Source organism: Lepisma saccharinum, chromosome 28 (genome assembly GCF_977018435.1).
Source record: "Lepisma saccharinum chromosome 28, izLepSacc3.1, whole genome shotgun sequence".
Taxonomy (NCBI): domain Eukaryota; kingdom Metazoa; phylum Arthropoda; class Insecta; order Zygentoma; family Lepismatidae; genus Lepisma; species Lepisma saccharinum.
The window spans coordinates 21,474,438-21,491,466 of NC_139256.1; the positions used below are offsets into that span (position 1 = coordinate 21,474,438).

The following is a 17,029-nucleotide window of genomic DNA, read 5'->3' on the forward strand; positions in this document are numbered from 1 at the left end:
TGCTCAATTTCAACAAATTGTTGTTTTAATTTATTCGACATGCATATATATATTTACATATACATATATATAACATATTCATGGTTTCCACTGACATTTATTGTTTCTGTCTGGAAACGACAAAATTTGTATTACGACATTGACAAACTCAAAGGTAACAACCGAACTACAAAGCCTGGAAACTTCAAGACAAAACGTATAAAGCCCTTGTCTAATGCAAAACTAGGATGTGAGACATAGTGCACATGTGATGATGCATGATTTTAGTGAGCGGTTAAACCTAGGACCTTGTTGGCGTCCTTTTTGGGATCTAGCTCTCTATGTAGTTTTACTCACGACATGAGGCAAATGTATATTCCCGAGACGAGGCGAGAGACGAAGTCTCGTCTCGTGGGCAACACTACTTACCATATTATCGGTTCTTGTATGCATGAATCTGTACCATACGGGACATTTTTTTTCGGGGCTGTTTAGGGGGAAGACTGGCGAACAAAATGTTAACGAGAGAAGCTGCTTGTCTTGATACGTGCTCTATACATTGTAAAAGTGTGTACAAAGTGTGTGTGTATACAATTTATACAGCATAGTGAACAATCCCGTTTCTGATGTCGAGTTAAATTGAATTTCAAATAATTGAAATAGGGTATAACATATCTTTACACAAATTTATTACATGATAATTGAGACTGGCGAAAACAGCTTGAAGCTTTGCTACAGCAGTATGTAGGCCTACATAATAATAAAATAGGCATAATATACAAATCATAAAAATAAATACAAACTACATACTTTCAAACTAGCATACGTTAAATTTTTGATCCGAACAGATTAGTCATAAACTAGTAAATTCTTCTTCTCGATATAATAATTATTGAAGATAATGAACAATTTTTAAATTCTCCTTAGAACAAATTAATGCATAAGTTAAAAGTTTTGGGTGCGTTTGTACATATTTGCACTTTTCAAAGTATACAAAGAAACTTTCCCCTTATCTAAAATCCTTACCCAAAATTTTAAAAATACTGTGTGAAAAGCTTCGTGAGAAAGATTATACAGGGACTTGCAGTGGACATAGACAACACGTTAAAAAGGTAAGATTGAAAACATTCTCAGAGACAGTGTAAAGGGCCTTCTCTCCTCAAAAATTTAAAAACATTTGTTAAAACATTTTAGTCATCTCCCAACCATGGTGTCTACAATTTGACAAAAACATAATTCCCTGACTTTCCAGACCAAGAACGAAAATTTTCCAGGCCAAACTACATGAGCAATTAGTGTACATGTTTGGAGAAGGACACTTTATTTCAGCTAAATACATACTTAGAATCCCACTAACCATGTACTGGAATATTTACTTCACATGTAAAGGTAATAATGAGAAGGAAAGCTCAACAGTAATTGACTGTTGGATATGAGGAGGAAAGCAAGTATAACAAAGAATCATCTTCTATAAGAAATCATACATTACTGCATAAATAATACATAATTATAGTACAATTTCATGACACGTGTATTGTTCCCAATAATTATTTACCACACATACTAAAAAGCAATAAGGATGGGATAAATTTCAATAGCCACATATTGTAGTAGTTTTCTACATGAAACTAGTTAAAATTTTACTGTAACTATTGGTAATATTCAGTATATCGAACTGAAGTATAGTTTGTCAACAATATTTAAATTTCATGCTTTTCCTTTCTTTCCTTCTTTGTTCAAAAAACTACTTTCAATACACTGCTACAAAAATGTTGACTTTTTCCATCAACACAGTCAATTTCCCTGACATTTCCACGACTTCTCCCGAAAAAAATTAGTTCCCTGACTTTTCCAGGATTTCCAGGTTTTCCAGGCTGGTAGAGACTCTGCTCCCAACATTGATGATGGAGAGTTGGGAAGGTTGTAAGTTTATCTGAGGATATTTAAATCGTCACGTGGATAAGTATATGCCGAACTCTTAAAACAAGGTTGCATATGCGACAGATTGGTGGGGTCAGCCCTTGAAGCAAATGACCATGGCTGTGTCCAATACGAAGCCGATTTAAAATAACCTCTTCGCGACGGGTACGAGGAACACCATGCACCAGTGGTGGGCTTGATAGTGAGTAGTTTCTTCCACGTCACCTTATCCCACTCTTCCTGCCAGGTGTTCAAAAGGAATGAATGAAATACATTCTGAAGGTTCCTGATTGGCAGAAGGTGGACCAGCACATCATCGGCAGATCTGGTAGCAGCATTGGGTGTTTCATTTCCCTTCCTGGGGATCCAGCAGAATCAAACTTCGGCACTGACAGATAAAGACACAAGTCGTCGAATGCCTGAAAGAGAGAGCGATTCCGGACTCTGGATCACATTAATCGAATCACAACTGCAACTTAGCTGTAAAAAAAGGCCCATCTCATTGTAGTCACGCTCAAACTCAACTGCATGAAAACAGGATCTACTGTATACAGAGTACCAGTGAAAGTAAGCTGTTGTCCCAGTCCATTCTTCTAGGAAATTATTTTTACGAATTCAAACCAGAACTTAGATCTTTCAAATTTTATTTTTAACAATGCCAGAATATAGAATTCTAATAAACAAATAGTTTATATTTCCCTTTCTTTTTATATCAAATTCAAATAAATTAATATCCTAATACTTAATAGATTAATAATTGGGGGACAATACGTGAGTAGTGCACGCGGCCATACGACTGAGAATTATAGATTAGTTTCCTGGATACTGATTCTAATAATAATCTAATTATCCATTGAAATTAACAAATCTAATATTGAACAAATAAATAAATATCTAGCTAAAGAATTAGAAGGAACCCCAATCTACTTACATCTCCCAGCGGATAGCCACACTCACCATTCACGTGTACAGTAAGAGTCTCTCCACTCTTTCCCCCTTAACGGATGCCTCCCGACTGAGCAAGCTTGATTCTTCCTCATGGCTCTGAGCATGCTAGCCAATCAAAATGAGGCAAGACGTCATACAATGATACCAACTCACTTCGTGGGCAGAGGGTTATAACATCCCCTCCCCCTAGTGTATAACAAACCTTAACCTCTGAACACAAACATCTTCAACAGCTTTCAAATCAATTACATTTACCAAATTACATTCATCATATTTTCATAGAAGTTGCTCTGGTTTATCAAGAATTTCAGGAATCATATCTACGAATTTCATTTTAAGTTGAAGGGTTGTCGACACAGGTTCCGCAGTAAAATCCTGTAAAATAAAATCTGAACCAGAAACTGGAAATTCTATGACATACAAATTATTTTAGGTGCACCCTGTATATACTCTTTTACAATTATTTTCAATATGTTGAATTTTTACATACACACTCTCACAATTATCAAACACGTAACATTATCTTTAGTATTACAAAACAAAAAACAATACAAAGAAAGGGATTACTCTAATAAACAATGAATGGTCGAGAGGCATAGTGACCTAGTTTCAACTCATGTTATCAATTCGCCTGGGCAAATATCTCTTCAACGAAGTGACATGGCAACGTTTGTGCTTAGAAGGGTTGTTGACCTCAACTGCCAGCACACTGGCAGGAGTGAGGAATCGTATTAAGCGATAAGGTCCCGAGTATTTTAGTTGCAGTGACCTTGTAGTCTGTTCGGGGCCAGAAGAAACAAGTTGAGATTTTATCAAGACAAGATCGCCTATTGCAAAGGGTACTCTCGTAAACTTACGTGAATAAAGGCGATTCCTTTTTTCCCAAGATTTCTGCATGTTTTCAAGAGCAGATTTCCATTTTAATTCTAGTTGTTCCTTTGACAATTGATCATTTTCTGAGTGTAATTGCCATCGAACTTCCAAGGGATCGAAAAATACACGCCCCATAAATAATTCTGACGGAGTGTTACCAGTAGCATAGCTTTCTGAACAATTAATAGAATACTGTATCTCTTTCAATCCTTTCATCCACTCATTTTGTCTGTCGTGAAAATACGCTCGAAGAGAAGTTTTTAAAACTTTAATATATCTCTCCGCTAAATTACTCTGAGGATTATATTCGGTGCATGTAATATGTTTAATTCCAAAATTGTACAAAAATGATGTGAAATATTGCGAGACAAAGTAAGAGGCATTGTCACTAACCAATTCCATGCACAAACCGCTGTTCATAAACAACTCGTAAAGCTTATCAACTATAACTCTGGAGTTCAAAACTCTTAACCCTTCCAAATGAACAAATTTGGTTGCAGCATCAACTATTAATAAAATATATTTACAATTCTTAGAACGTGGCAATGGCCCCACAATATCTACATGATATCTTTGGCTGGGTATCGTGATTACACGTGAACATAAAATGTTAACAGGATTCTCATTTCGTTCTTTAGCTTTCTGACACAAGTCGCAGGTTTGACAGAACTCTTTAACCATGGACTTCATATTGTCCCAGGTAAAATGTTTCTGTACTCTTTTCAAGGTTTTAAACCAACCACAATGTGCTCCACTATAAATATTGTTGTGAAAATACTGAATCAAGGATTTTTGAGTGTTACTAGGTACACAAATTCTATAAGGCATCCCCGATACTTTTGTTTTTTTGTACAAAACATCCTTGAACATTTTATAATCTTTTACATCTTTATTTTGTCGAATATTATCTATTATAGGTTTCAAGATTTCGTCTTTGTATTGTTCGTCCGACAAAATATTACTATACAAAGGATGAGACCACATTGTCAAATTGAGGTTTGTGAGCTCTTCCAAATCATGCGTCTCTGTGTCAAAATTCTTATTATCATACATCCTGGACAATAAATCAGAACATACGTTATTTTTAGCAGGAATATGTTCCATTTCGAAACTAAATGATAACAACTTTTCCAAATAACGAGCATATTTAGTGAACTTTGTTGCCCGCTTGATCATCCAAGCAACACTCATGCTATCTACTTGAATTTTAAATGGCCTAGCTCTCAAATAATAATGAAACTTATCCAAAGCTAACATTAAGCTCCATAATTCAATATCATATATCGTACGATTTTTATCTCGATCTTTCAAACGTTTCGAGTGAAAAAACACAGGACGTAAATTACCAAATTCGTCCTCTTGAAGCAGGATAGCTCCATAGCCTGTCAAACTACCGTCAGTTTGGACAACAAAATCTTTATTCATATCAGGCAATTTAAGTACAACATGTTTTTCAAAAAGAAGTTTAATATGATCCAGAGCGTTCTGTTCTAAAGATCCCCATTTAAACTTCACATTCTTTTTCTTTAAGTCATTAAGAGGGGCTACAACTTGTTGGAAATTAGGTATAAATTTCGCAAAATATTGCAAAAAGCCCAATAGTTTCATCAAAGCTCTTAAATTTTTAGGAGGACTGATATTATTAATAGCTTCTACTCTTTTGGGGTCTAGTTGCAAGTTTCCCTGAGAAATTTTAAAACCTAGGAAAAATATTTCATCCTGCATGAATTGACTTTTAGAAGGTGAAATTGTAACACCATATTTACGTAATATCTCTAGTACAATTTTGAGATGTTTCAAATGACTGGCTTTATCTGGGCTAAAGATTATCAAATCATCACAATACCAAAATAAAAATTCTCCTTTAAGATGACCAAACATAATTTGCATAACTCTCGCTAGTGCACTTGGACCTACGCTTAAACCAAATGGTAAGGTACGATACTGCCATTGTCCCGACTGTGAGACGAAGGCTGTTACTTTCTTACTTTCTTCATTAATTGGGATTTGATTGAATGCCCGTTTAAAATCAAGAACAGAAAAAACTGTGCCCTGACTTATTTTAGACAAACTTTCTTCCAAAACACATGGAGGATAAGCGTCAAACATAATATGTCGGTTAACCTCTGAATAATTTACGACAAGACGTTTGGTGTTGTTTTTAGAGTCAATCAGGAAACAAGGACTAGCATACGGGCTGTTAGAAGGTTCAATTACATTTTGGGCTAACAAGTCCGAAATTATAGCTTCTAGTTCTTTCTCCTTCTCTGCATTCAATAAATAAGGGGCTGATCTAACTGGCACATTATCTTTCATGTGAATATGGTACACAAAATCTTTTATAACGCCAATCTTATCACAAATGACATCACGAAATTGATTCTTACACTCACCAAGTTGATGTGCAAAATAGTTCTCGTCTTGCGATGTCACATCAGGAATAATCTCCCGAGTAGGTGGATTCTTCCAATCTCCATCACTGGATCTATCACTGGGTACAGCAGTCTTCTTGCCTAGTTGTCGTCCTGGTCCTCTTCTTGATGCATTTGAAGAAAACTTGTTAGTAGTACGATCATGGAAACGGGATTTTACTGTAGAAGTAGAGGGGGAATTTTCCTGAAAAACACGTCCAGTATTAAAAATGCTGTCACAGTTCCACATAATAGGAAATTTTTGAGGCAGAGTTTCAAATTCTAACAAGGCTTTGTCCATACGAAACACCATCTTCGTTCTGATATGAAACTTTACTCCCAATATCACATTTACAGGTAACGTCGGAGACACGTACAGTTCCACTGGCCACGTGAGGGGCCCCAGTTGAACAGGCACACACACTACTTGCGTCAACTTTAACTGTTCATCGTTCCCTAGGATGACGTTTAGATTCTTTTCTCTTACTTCCACTTTACAAATTTGTTGAATGCGATCTAAAAATCCTTGGCTTATAACATTTTCAGAACACCCTGTATCTAAACACAGCGGAGTTGGAATGTTAGCCAATTTTCCTTCGACAAACAATGCTTTTACTTTAACGGAAAGGTCTCTATTGTTATATTGAGGCATCATATAAGTGTTCTTATACTTAGAAAAACTTTGTTTTTGCTGGGGAACTACAGGAAGGCACTGATTGTTTCTTAATAAATTCCCATCTCTAACCAAATTCCCAGTTTGTGTCTTACTAAAGTTCTTACATTCCATGAAATATTCACGACAAAGATAAGCATGTTTTTGAAATATCTTAAGTTTATTTCTCAACTCGTGAATTGAAGTAGGAGTGTTCGAAAATAACAATTGTTGAGACAGAGAGGGATGAAGTCTATCAATCATGAGTCCAACGAACTCTTCTTCTGAAAATTTCACTCGCAATATCTTGGCTCCTCTTAACCTAGTATCCAAGAAATCCACCGGGTCTTCTGAAATTTCTTGCTTTCTTAATACCTTTTCAGATATTAAACTATGCACACTTAGACTATTGCAAAATTGTTTTACAATACTGTCTAGAATTACGTCCCACTTGGAACCTTGTTGAATATGTTGTAACCATATTTTACTAATTCTACCTTGAACTTTAGATATTACAGCAATCAAAATATCTTTTACCGGAAACATTTTCTTTTCTATAAGCATTTGAACGGAATACATAAATCTAAAGATATTTTCAGCCTTTTCATCGTTCAAATTGGGAATATTTCGCAGAAAGTGATTCAAAGTATATTGTGCCATATTATTAGACAACTTATTCATAGCTCTTCCAGAGAATACGGAAGTACAGTTGGAATCGTCGTCAGAAGACGATTCAGCAGAAAAATCTATTAAATTCTGGGACGGTCTTTTATTCACCCAACATGGTTTATGGGGAAATCTACTATAAGTCTGTTTGACTGAAGTTTCCTCCTTTCGGATATCACCAAATTGCAAAGGAGGTTTTGGCAAGGCAGGTGAAAACGGGTTTAATGACTGACCTTCATAAAGTGTGGAACTTATAGGTAAGCCCTGGTACATAGTGCAATCACCAGCAAGTGGCAGCAATGTGTCTGGCACACCAGTCAAGTCGACCGTGTGGAAGGGATTTCCGGTCGCATGACTCATCTTTAATGCTTTCGAACAACCAACTATCCACCTTCTGATTTTCAAATTTGATCAAACCAATCTGCAATTAAAGATACTATCAATTACAAATATTCGTAACAAAAATTTCCTAGAACTAGAACCATGCTCTCTTGCAACTTAGCTGTAAAAAAAGGCCCATCTCATTGTAGTCACGCTCAAACTCAACTGCATGAAAACAGGATCTACTGTATACAGAGTACCAGTGAAAGTAAGCTGTTGTCCCAGTCCATTCTTCTAGGAAATTATTTTTACGAATTCAAACCAGAACTTAGATCTTTCAAATTTTATTTTTAACAATGCCAGAATATAGAATTCTAATAAACAAATAGTTTATATTTCCCTTTCTTTTTATATCAAATTCAAATAAATTAATATCCTAATACTTAATAGATTAATAATTGGGGGACAATACGTGAGTAGTGCACGCGGCCATACGACTGAGAATTATAGATTAGGTTCCTGGATACTGATTCTAATAATAATCTAATTATCCATTGAAATTAACAAATCTAATATTGAACAAATAAATAAATATCTAACTAAAGAATTAGAAGGAACCCCAATCTACTTACATCTCCCATCGGATAGCCACACTCACCATTCACGTGTACAGTAAGAGTCTCTCCACTCTTTCCCCCTTAACGGATGCCTCCCGACTGAGCAAGCTTGATTCTTCCTCATGGCTCTGAGCATGCTAGCTAATCAAAATGAGGCAAGACGTCATACAATGATACCAACTCACTTCGTGGGCAGAGGGTTATACAACAAATGAGGACCTTTGAAAAGTGTAATCTTCTACAAAGTCAAGCATACAGTTCTACCGTGTAGATAGAGCAAGCAGAGAGTAAGCATAACAGTAATTCTGAGATTCGACAACAAAGACACAACCAACTGATTCGACCGATTTGAACCTATCCGTATAAAACAAAGACAGTAAAACTAGGTTACTGGAGTCGAAGCTGTAGAAACCGTTGCTGCGAACAATAGGCTTTTCTGACATTGGGAGGGCAGTTGGAGACATGTTATCCAAAGGTACAGAAAATACCCAAGTGTGGGAGAGACGAAATAAACGGAGACACACAAGGCAGATCGCTAATGACACCAAGTGCTGAAAGGATATCGTCTGCACGGATACAGAACGGTGTGATATGATGGGTGGGAAGGCATCAAGCGAAGATGGGGTGTAACAATTCAGGATTCTCCTGAGACAATGATCAGCCGACATTCTCAATTAGTAAAAGACTAAATAAAGTTTTTTCGACTTAATTATCGTAAGTCTTTCGCAGCCAAGGGAACAAAGAGGAAGCTTTTAAACTGGTCCAAGATAGTATTCATATTTCATGAGACTAGAAATGAGTAAATGCTAACAAATCCTATTTAAAATATCCCATAAATATATAGAAAAACAATAGAAGTAATTCTATACTTGATGTTATTTCTTATAATACGTCACTGATAAGGAAACCATTATGCATAAAGTCAGAATATTTTTATTGCAGCAGATATTAAAATTAATTTACAAGGAGATTCATGTTTGATGGAAACAAATGCTTGTTAGACAGTCAAACTTGACCACGTGAAGTGGAAAGTACCAGCCTCTACTATTCTGTCGTTATGTTCCGGCTCTGTCAAAGTAAACATGTAAAATAAAAAAGTAGTCAAGCAATGTGAAACAACATCCACAAGCAACTTTTCACAATTCAGTGTGATAACAAAATAATAATGTAAAGATTGACATTCACAAATTCATTATATCTTTATCCATAGCAGCCATAGCCATAACCAAGACCGTAGCCAAGACCATATCCATGTCCGTAGCCAAGACCGTAACCATAGCCAAGGCCACTGTAGCCGTAGGCAAGTTCTCTCTTATCTCTGGAAGATTCCTCGGCGAAGGCCACAGCCACGAGGACGAAAAGAACTAAAAGTTCCTAAAGGACAAACAATAAAAATACACATAAAAAATTATATTCAACCAATCTCTCAAATTATGGAAGACGTCCCAACTGTTTAAGTGGTAAAATTATAACTAGTGAGCTCATCTTTAGAATGTGGGCACAATATAATTCGTCACAAATTGTAATGGAATATTCATTCCATCCTCTCTTGTATGAAAACTTGAAAAACAAGCTTCGGTTATTAGAAAAATACCTATTACAAAGAAATTAATATTTCGAAAACTGCAAGATTTCATTTGTTCATTCCTTAGAGCTAATTTGAAAATTTCTATGACTGTCAAACATGTGATCTTGTACAAGTTTCATTAAAATATACATCTTCACTTTATTATCCTACTTGGCACAATGTTTCACATGCCTATTTTAAAGAATAAATCAGACTATTGACAGATGGTCCTGAAGCGTTATGCACATAGATTGAATAATAATTCTCAACAAGTTTACTCACCAAGAATTTCATATTTGCAGAAGAGTTGTAATTACTAGTCGTAGTAGATGCAATGATTAGTGAGCTGCTTCTTTAATCTAATATATATACACATATATCAACCTTGTGTTGGTACATTACCATGGATGAATTTCACCTCCAATTTTTTTTTACTTAGCAAAGCATGATTCCATTGTTGTTTCCTTTAAATTTTAAATTTCTTTGTACTAGTACAGGAAATTTGTTTCTTGTATTCTTCCAATCATTATATTTATTACCATCTTAAGATAAGGTGTGTAGTATATGTAAATTCCGCCATTGTGTGAGGGCAGCACTGCCAAGTGGCAACAGCTGACCGGCGGGGTCGAGTGATTCACGTCAGACACTTGCTGTACAGACTGTGAGCGGTGCACGATGTTTGGTGTGCAATCCGTGTTTCGAATGGGCTGGCTGTTGGTACTCGTAAAGCTGTAGTATTCGTGTACTATGTTTTCATTTTATTTCCTTTTGTGAAATAAATCTGTTGTTCAGCATATGGGCTTTCTGTGCAGTGTTGTGATATATTTTATGTGAGTTGTTTTACATAGGCTTTCATGAATGAATGAAAGAGCTTTCACAAGCCAGTTATTATGAACTCAGGATTTTTGTCAGATGGGTGAACCCTCAAGTGTAATTAAATGCAATCACAAAATAGATTAATGTTGCTAGCACATTCTCGCTCAAACTTTCAATCCGGAATACCTGCATTAAAAAATGTACGTTATTGCAGTCTACAGAGACAAGTCAGTTCCATCAACGCACTAAATTTAATGTTCCCCTCAGAATGCAAAATTGGTAGCTCAATTCAAACTGATGTAACACATTTGGGGAAATTATATACATTAGCCGCATGAAATTACAGGGAGCCATGTTGGGCTGCTTATCAACGATTTAATTGTCGTAAATATTAGGATCTAAGATGATTTAAAGAAAATTGTTAAACGAGCATTAAAAGGAAAACACGGGATTTGAACATGGAACTTTCGGTGGGCAGATCGAAATCTTAACGAATAATATCATTACTAATGCGTTTGAATTTTCACTGACTGCACTGTCAAAGTCAGGAAAAAACAACTTTCTGAAACACTCCTCAAATTAGATACGTATAATGCCTATGAGGAAACTATTGTGGCGTACGCGTTATAAAATGTCGCTCCTCCTATCGACGAACCCACGTTCGAGTCTTGGCAAAAGTAAGCATCTAATTTTACAATATTACATTATTTTCAAACGTGGCCGTTTGCAAGAACGGAAAGAAGTTAACTATACAAATCTGTATAAAATGCAATAGATGATATTCAACTAGACGTCATCACGCAGTGCACTTTGGGAAGAAATATTACGAAGGCGGGCAAACAGATTCGCACGTGTTAAGGATAGCATATGAGAAGCCTTCTTACAGTGAGAAATTTGCGATATTTAATACGCACACATTCCTCATATGATCATGATAATCATACCTTGAACCACTTCCGCAAAAGTCATAAGCAATAAGCTTACCAGTCATGTTTTAAACGCAGGATCTCATTTGTTTGCCCGAAATATGGCGGCGGAGCGTGATTTCGCGCAATGAATTGTGGGAGAAGTTGTTCGCTTTAAGGGAATACATATTATATACTACAATTATAAACAAAATTGCTTCTGTCAATATTGTCCCCTCCCCCTCAAATTTATTTGAATTTGGCACTACTGGATGAGATGCTTTATTCTTAGGAAAGAAATGTAATAGTTAAGAGCTACGTTGAAGTCGGGTATAATCTAATCAGTCTTAAGCTAACATGTTCTAGTCTGACAAAATCTAATCCAAGCTATGTTAGCCTTCGTTACTTGGTCAAATAAGTGTAATATATGATGATATAATGAAGTTTTTACGATATGACGTTATGCAACGACCTATACTTTGGATTAGAAAAATGTATCCGTTGTTTATCGTTACTTCGCTCTGTTTAGCACACCATAGTGACCGAATATTCTAAAAGTGATTACAAGATATTGCATCTAGAGAGTGTACGCACAACTTGAACGTAGATAATCGCTTACATCTTTTATTAAAAAAAATTAAAATAACTTACTCCCAAAGAAAGAAATATTTTCAAGAAGTATTTCTACACTAGAACTCTGTAGCACAAAACAATTTCTCAGTTTAGCATTCTTTAATACCTCTATAAAAAAATGTGTTATTGAATAAATTGTAATAAAGAAAGTGGGGAACAAAATGTGAATGCCTTGTCACTTAAAAAATACAAAACATTTCTTACAGGAAACAGAGAACGGAAGTGAATTCTTCTATGCTAATGCAGCAACACAAGGTTGTTAAATGTGTATATAAGATTGGTAGAGCAGGTCTTCAATCATTGTGTACATCGACTAACTCTTCAACAACCAACATGAAATTCCTTGTGAGTTGATTTTTCTGATGTGTATACATGTACACATGATCAAACTTTATTTCAACCATTCAGTTTGATTTTCAAAGTTTATAATTTGTTTCAAACGCAAGTCAATTCTTCTGACAGTGTGTGATATTTAATTTTTGTTGTTGTGGTACTTGCTTTTTTATTAAATTCATATTGCTCGTCATTCAAAGAGACAATATGATAATACACCAAATTAGGAAATGTAATTTTTATTAAGATAACAAGAAAACACCAACTTAACACCTTATATTAACATTCCTATCTTATGTATTTCGATTTACATGCACATTAAGTAAATTTCAAGATGTTTGAATACTTCAAAAACTTGACTTTTCAGAGATAGCCCAAAAACGTATATTTTAAAAAACGTGTTTTAAAACCAAGATATTTCAGAAACATTTATTTTTACAGTAAAAATAATCGTGCATAAATGATACAACCAGTAGAATAATGTGCTATTAACAGAAGTGTGTAAATATACGCCGATTATAAAAAGTGTAGAGCATAATTATTACATGGTTGTAATGGCACAGGTGCAAAAACTATGCATTATAATTATATAGTTTATGTAATACTGAAATTGTGTACAGTACAAATTCAAGATAACAGCATGTATATCCGTTAAAAACTTAAAATATAAAAATTGTTTTCTCTATCATAATTTATCAATCAGTCCAAAACAGCTAAGATGAAATAGTTTGCACACTCTTCAAGATATACAGAATTATTCATTAACTTTAGATTCAAGTTTATTAAACAAATGTGCTCAAAAATTAAATATTTTACGTTTAATCTTCAGTAAAAATTAACTGTTCTTTGGGTCGTTATTAGAAATAATAGATAATGATAGCTATCGTCAAGTTTCACAAAATAACACGTAAATATACGTTTCCTTCCAGGCTGTAATCCTCTTCGCTTTCGTGGCTGTGGCCTTCGCCGAAGAATCCTCCAGGGACAAGAGAGGACTTGTCTCCGGGTTGGGCTACAGCTATGGTGGTCTTGGCTACGGCGGTCTTGGCTATGGTGGACTTGGCTACGGTTATGGTGGTCTCGGCTACGGATACGGTGGTCTTGGTTATGGTATTGGATATGGTCGTGGATATGGTCTTGGCTACGGCTACGGATATTACGGTTAAAGGTAAACAAAAATTCATATCACCTTGTCTTATTCAATGAAATACCTTAACAATTAATATTTCACGTGAACATCAAAACAGTTTCCAGATTTAAATTTGGCCGCGGTGGCTCAGTCGGTAACGCGTCTGACTACCATGCTCAAGGTCCCGGGTTCGATCCCCGCCCGGTTTAAATCCGGGAACTTTTCTAATGTTGGAAGCGGCCCCGGCGCCCAGCCAGCGTCGAATAACATGGGTACCTGGGGGAAACCCTGGGGGGTAAAGCTGGTCAGGGGCGAGATACTGACCACATCACCCACACTCATGACCGGATCAAGAAAGTGTGGGGCGTTACATCCACACCCCCTATACGTCTTCATGGCGTGGTGCTAAGCACAAGGGAGCACTTTACTGTTTTTTTAGATTTAAATTTTCCTCAAAATTATGTACAGGGTTTTCCAAAAATAGTATTACAACTCTGGCTCCCTATTGAACCTAAACGAAAGAAGATAAGACATCTTTTGGTACTTGTAGTCAGGAGAACGCTGAACAACGGCACAGTGCACTTTGTGTTAGTGGGTTTCTTGGGAAACCTTTCCTGATTGATGGATTGGACGGGTTGGTCCTATTCGTTACCCTCCACGTTCGCCGGACTTTAACTCCTAGACTTTTATTTGTAGAGCTATATTAAGGATATTGTGTACAAAACTAAGGTAAGTCAATTTGGATCGGCTGAAGCACAAGACTACACCTGCCATCACAACAATCCCTGCAGAAATGTTGGAAAGATCGTGACAGAAAATGGAATACCGTCTCGACGTTATTAGTGCTAAGAGGTGCTGATGTAGATCTTTACTAATATCACAGCAAATTGGAACTTTGCTGTCATATTCTGGAGTAAAGGTTTAAAATCTATCATTAAAACTATCTATATATTAAATTCTACAGTAATCTTACGTTTCGAAAATCTCTTCTCTGACCTTATAAATTGTGTTTTATCCAAATTCAAATGTTACTTTCTCATCAAGAATTTGTTCTTTGCATTACAGATCTGAACCACAACCTAGGTGGAACAAGACTACCTTTATAGATTTACCCAGCATTCAATGTAAATATATTACCATGAAGTAAAATAATATCTTAATGTAATAAAAATGTTCAATATCAACACACTGTTTTTCTGTTTAGACTACTTTAAAATGTATCTAAGTGAGGGCGAATTACAGAGTTCTTTCACGTTGTCTCTGGCATTAGATTATATTGGCTACAAATATTTGCCATTTAAAGAAAATATTCTTCTGTGGATCTGTCAAGGGAAATATGTGAGGTGATTAGAAAAAAAGGTTACAGGGATCATAAATTTCAGTGCAGTTATAGTAGAGTCAAGTAAATATGTATGTGTACTGCTATCGTGTGTATTTCATTGCACATGTAGGTGTGCACCTTTCTGACCGGACGTAGCTGCACAGTAACTGTTCAAAATGGCCGTGCGTTTGGAAAATTGGTGAAGAGCGGAAATGAGGGTTGTGATTCGTTTCTTGTGGGCCAGAATGTTCAAGTTGCCAATATTTATAGCGAACTGGTAGATGTTTATGATGAATATGTGATGTCAAGGCAACATGGCGTGCATTTGAAACGACGCAGTAAGAAGTTCCAGATGATCCCATCAGCCAGGAAGATTCTGGACACTGTTTCTGGGATGCGTCTGGCGTATATTGGTGAAATTCCTCGAAAGTGGATGCACTTTTAATGGTGGTGGCTACTGGCAGACTCTTCAGCTTTTACGGTAGACCATAAGAAGAAAACGGACAGGTCTTCTACGCAGTGGAGTGTTCATTCTTCATGACAATTCACGTCCCTATACGCAATCAAAACTTCGCTTGTTCTCTAAGGTATCACTGGGAAACCTTAGACCATCCCATCCCCACCCGTAAGTCTGAATTAGGTAACAAATCCGAAAACTTGAAACACAAATTTGTTCTGCCGGCACGAACAGCTTAATCTAACGCTGTGATAAATGTCTGAAGAGGAACGGTGATTATGTGAAGCAGTAATGCCATGTAGCCATTTTCACCCAAAAAACTCATTTGTCCAATGTACAATGTTATTTACAGCCGTTGAAATATTTTCTCTGATCACCCGACTTACTTTCCGAAAAAGGCTTTATTTTTCACTAGCCAAAATAATGTACTCAATAAATATTGAATTAAGTATTCCACCAATAATTATATAAATAGAAAAATTTTGTATTTCTCTGATTTAGCGCCAGTTTTCTTACACTTAAGCCAAATCGGAACGCTGAAGATCATTGGAAATGCAATTCATAAAAAAATACATTGTAAAGAAACATAAATGTCCATGCTAGGACTCAAACCTTGGACCGTCGGTGGAGAGAATGTGAGTCCAGAATTCAATGAGATTGGTCACGCACTGGACCTCAAAATAGAAATCGTTGACTTTTCTGTACGGCAGTGATATAAATACTGCTTCACAAGAAACTATTACAAAAGTGAGCGATACAAAAATATTGGCTAGTATGCGATGATTTTATTTAAGTCTGCTGGTAACAATCAATAGTTTACATTTAAATACAATTTTTAAAATATACATCACGAGTGACTTCTTTTAATTCAACTTTTTCGAGTCAATTCAAGAAACAAATTACAAATTAGTACTTTTTTAAAGTCCTTCATACTTACATTCATAGGACTAAAAGAGAAGAAAATGTACATTAGGTAAAATCAATAAAAGATCATCAACTGTAACAGTTCTTGCAGTGTCATCTCTTGGTCAAAATATAATAAAATATACTAATAAAATCATTATACACACACAGAGGTAGACTATATTTTAGAAATTAGGATATCGTAAATCGACAAAGACGTATATTTGCATGATAGTTTGCGCCACAAATTTCGACATTAAAATAGCTCGTAAGTAGTTGTTATCCAAGCGAACGAGCATTGAAATTCTTTGTTGGTATTTATCAAAGAGCAATCTGTAAGTGTGCTTCTAATTTGGAAGCACAAAAGTTAGGAAATGGCCTTATTTAGTTTATATCTAGAACACCTAAGGGAAGAAAACAGAAAAATAAAAGACAAAAGCTAAAAAACAAGTAAAGATATAACATCAGATAACAACGTTTCTTTTCTATGTTTGCGTTTGACCTACTGACATTTTGGCGGCAATTTTCGTATTACCACTATCTGAGCAAGTATATTAAAAACATAGGGTCTAAAACGT

At 35.8% G+C, this 17,029-nt stretch overlaps 1 long non-coding RNA gene across 1 annotated transcript; it reads left to right on the forward strand.

Moving 5' to 3' along the window:
* Positions 1-12,629: 12,629 nt before the first annotated feature.
* On the forward strand, positions 12,630-13,807 carry LOC145980846 (uncharacterized). The gene is made up of 2 exons (XR_014440896.1): positions 12,630-12,653; positions 13,571-13,807. It is a non-coding gene; the product is annotated as an uncharacterized LOC145980846 (long non-coding RNA).
* The last annotated feature ends 3,222 nt before the right edge of the window (positions 13,808-17,029 follow it).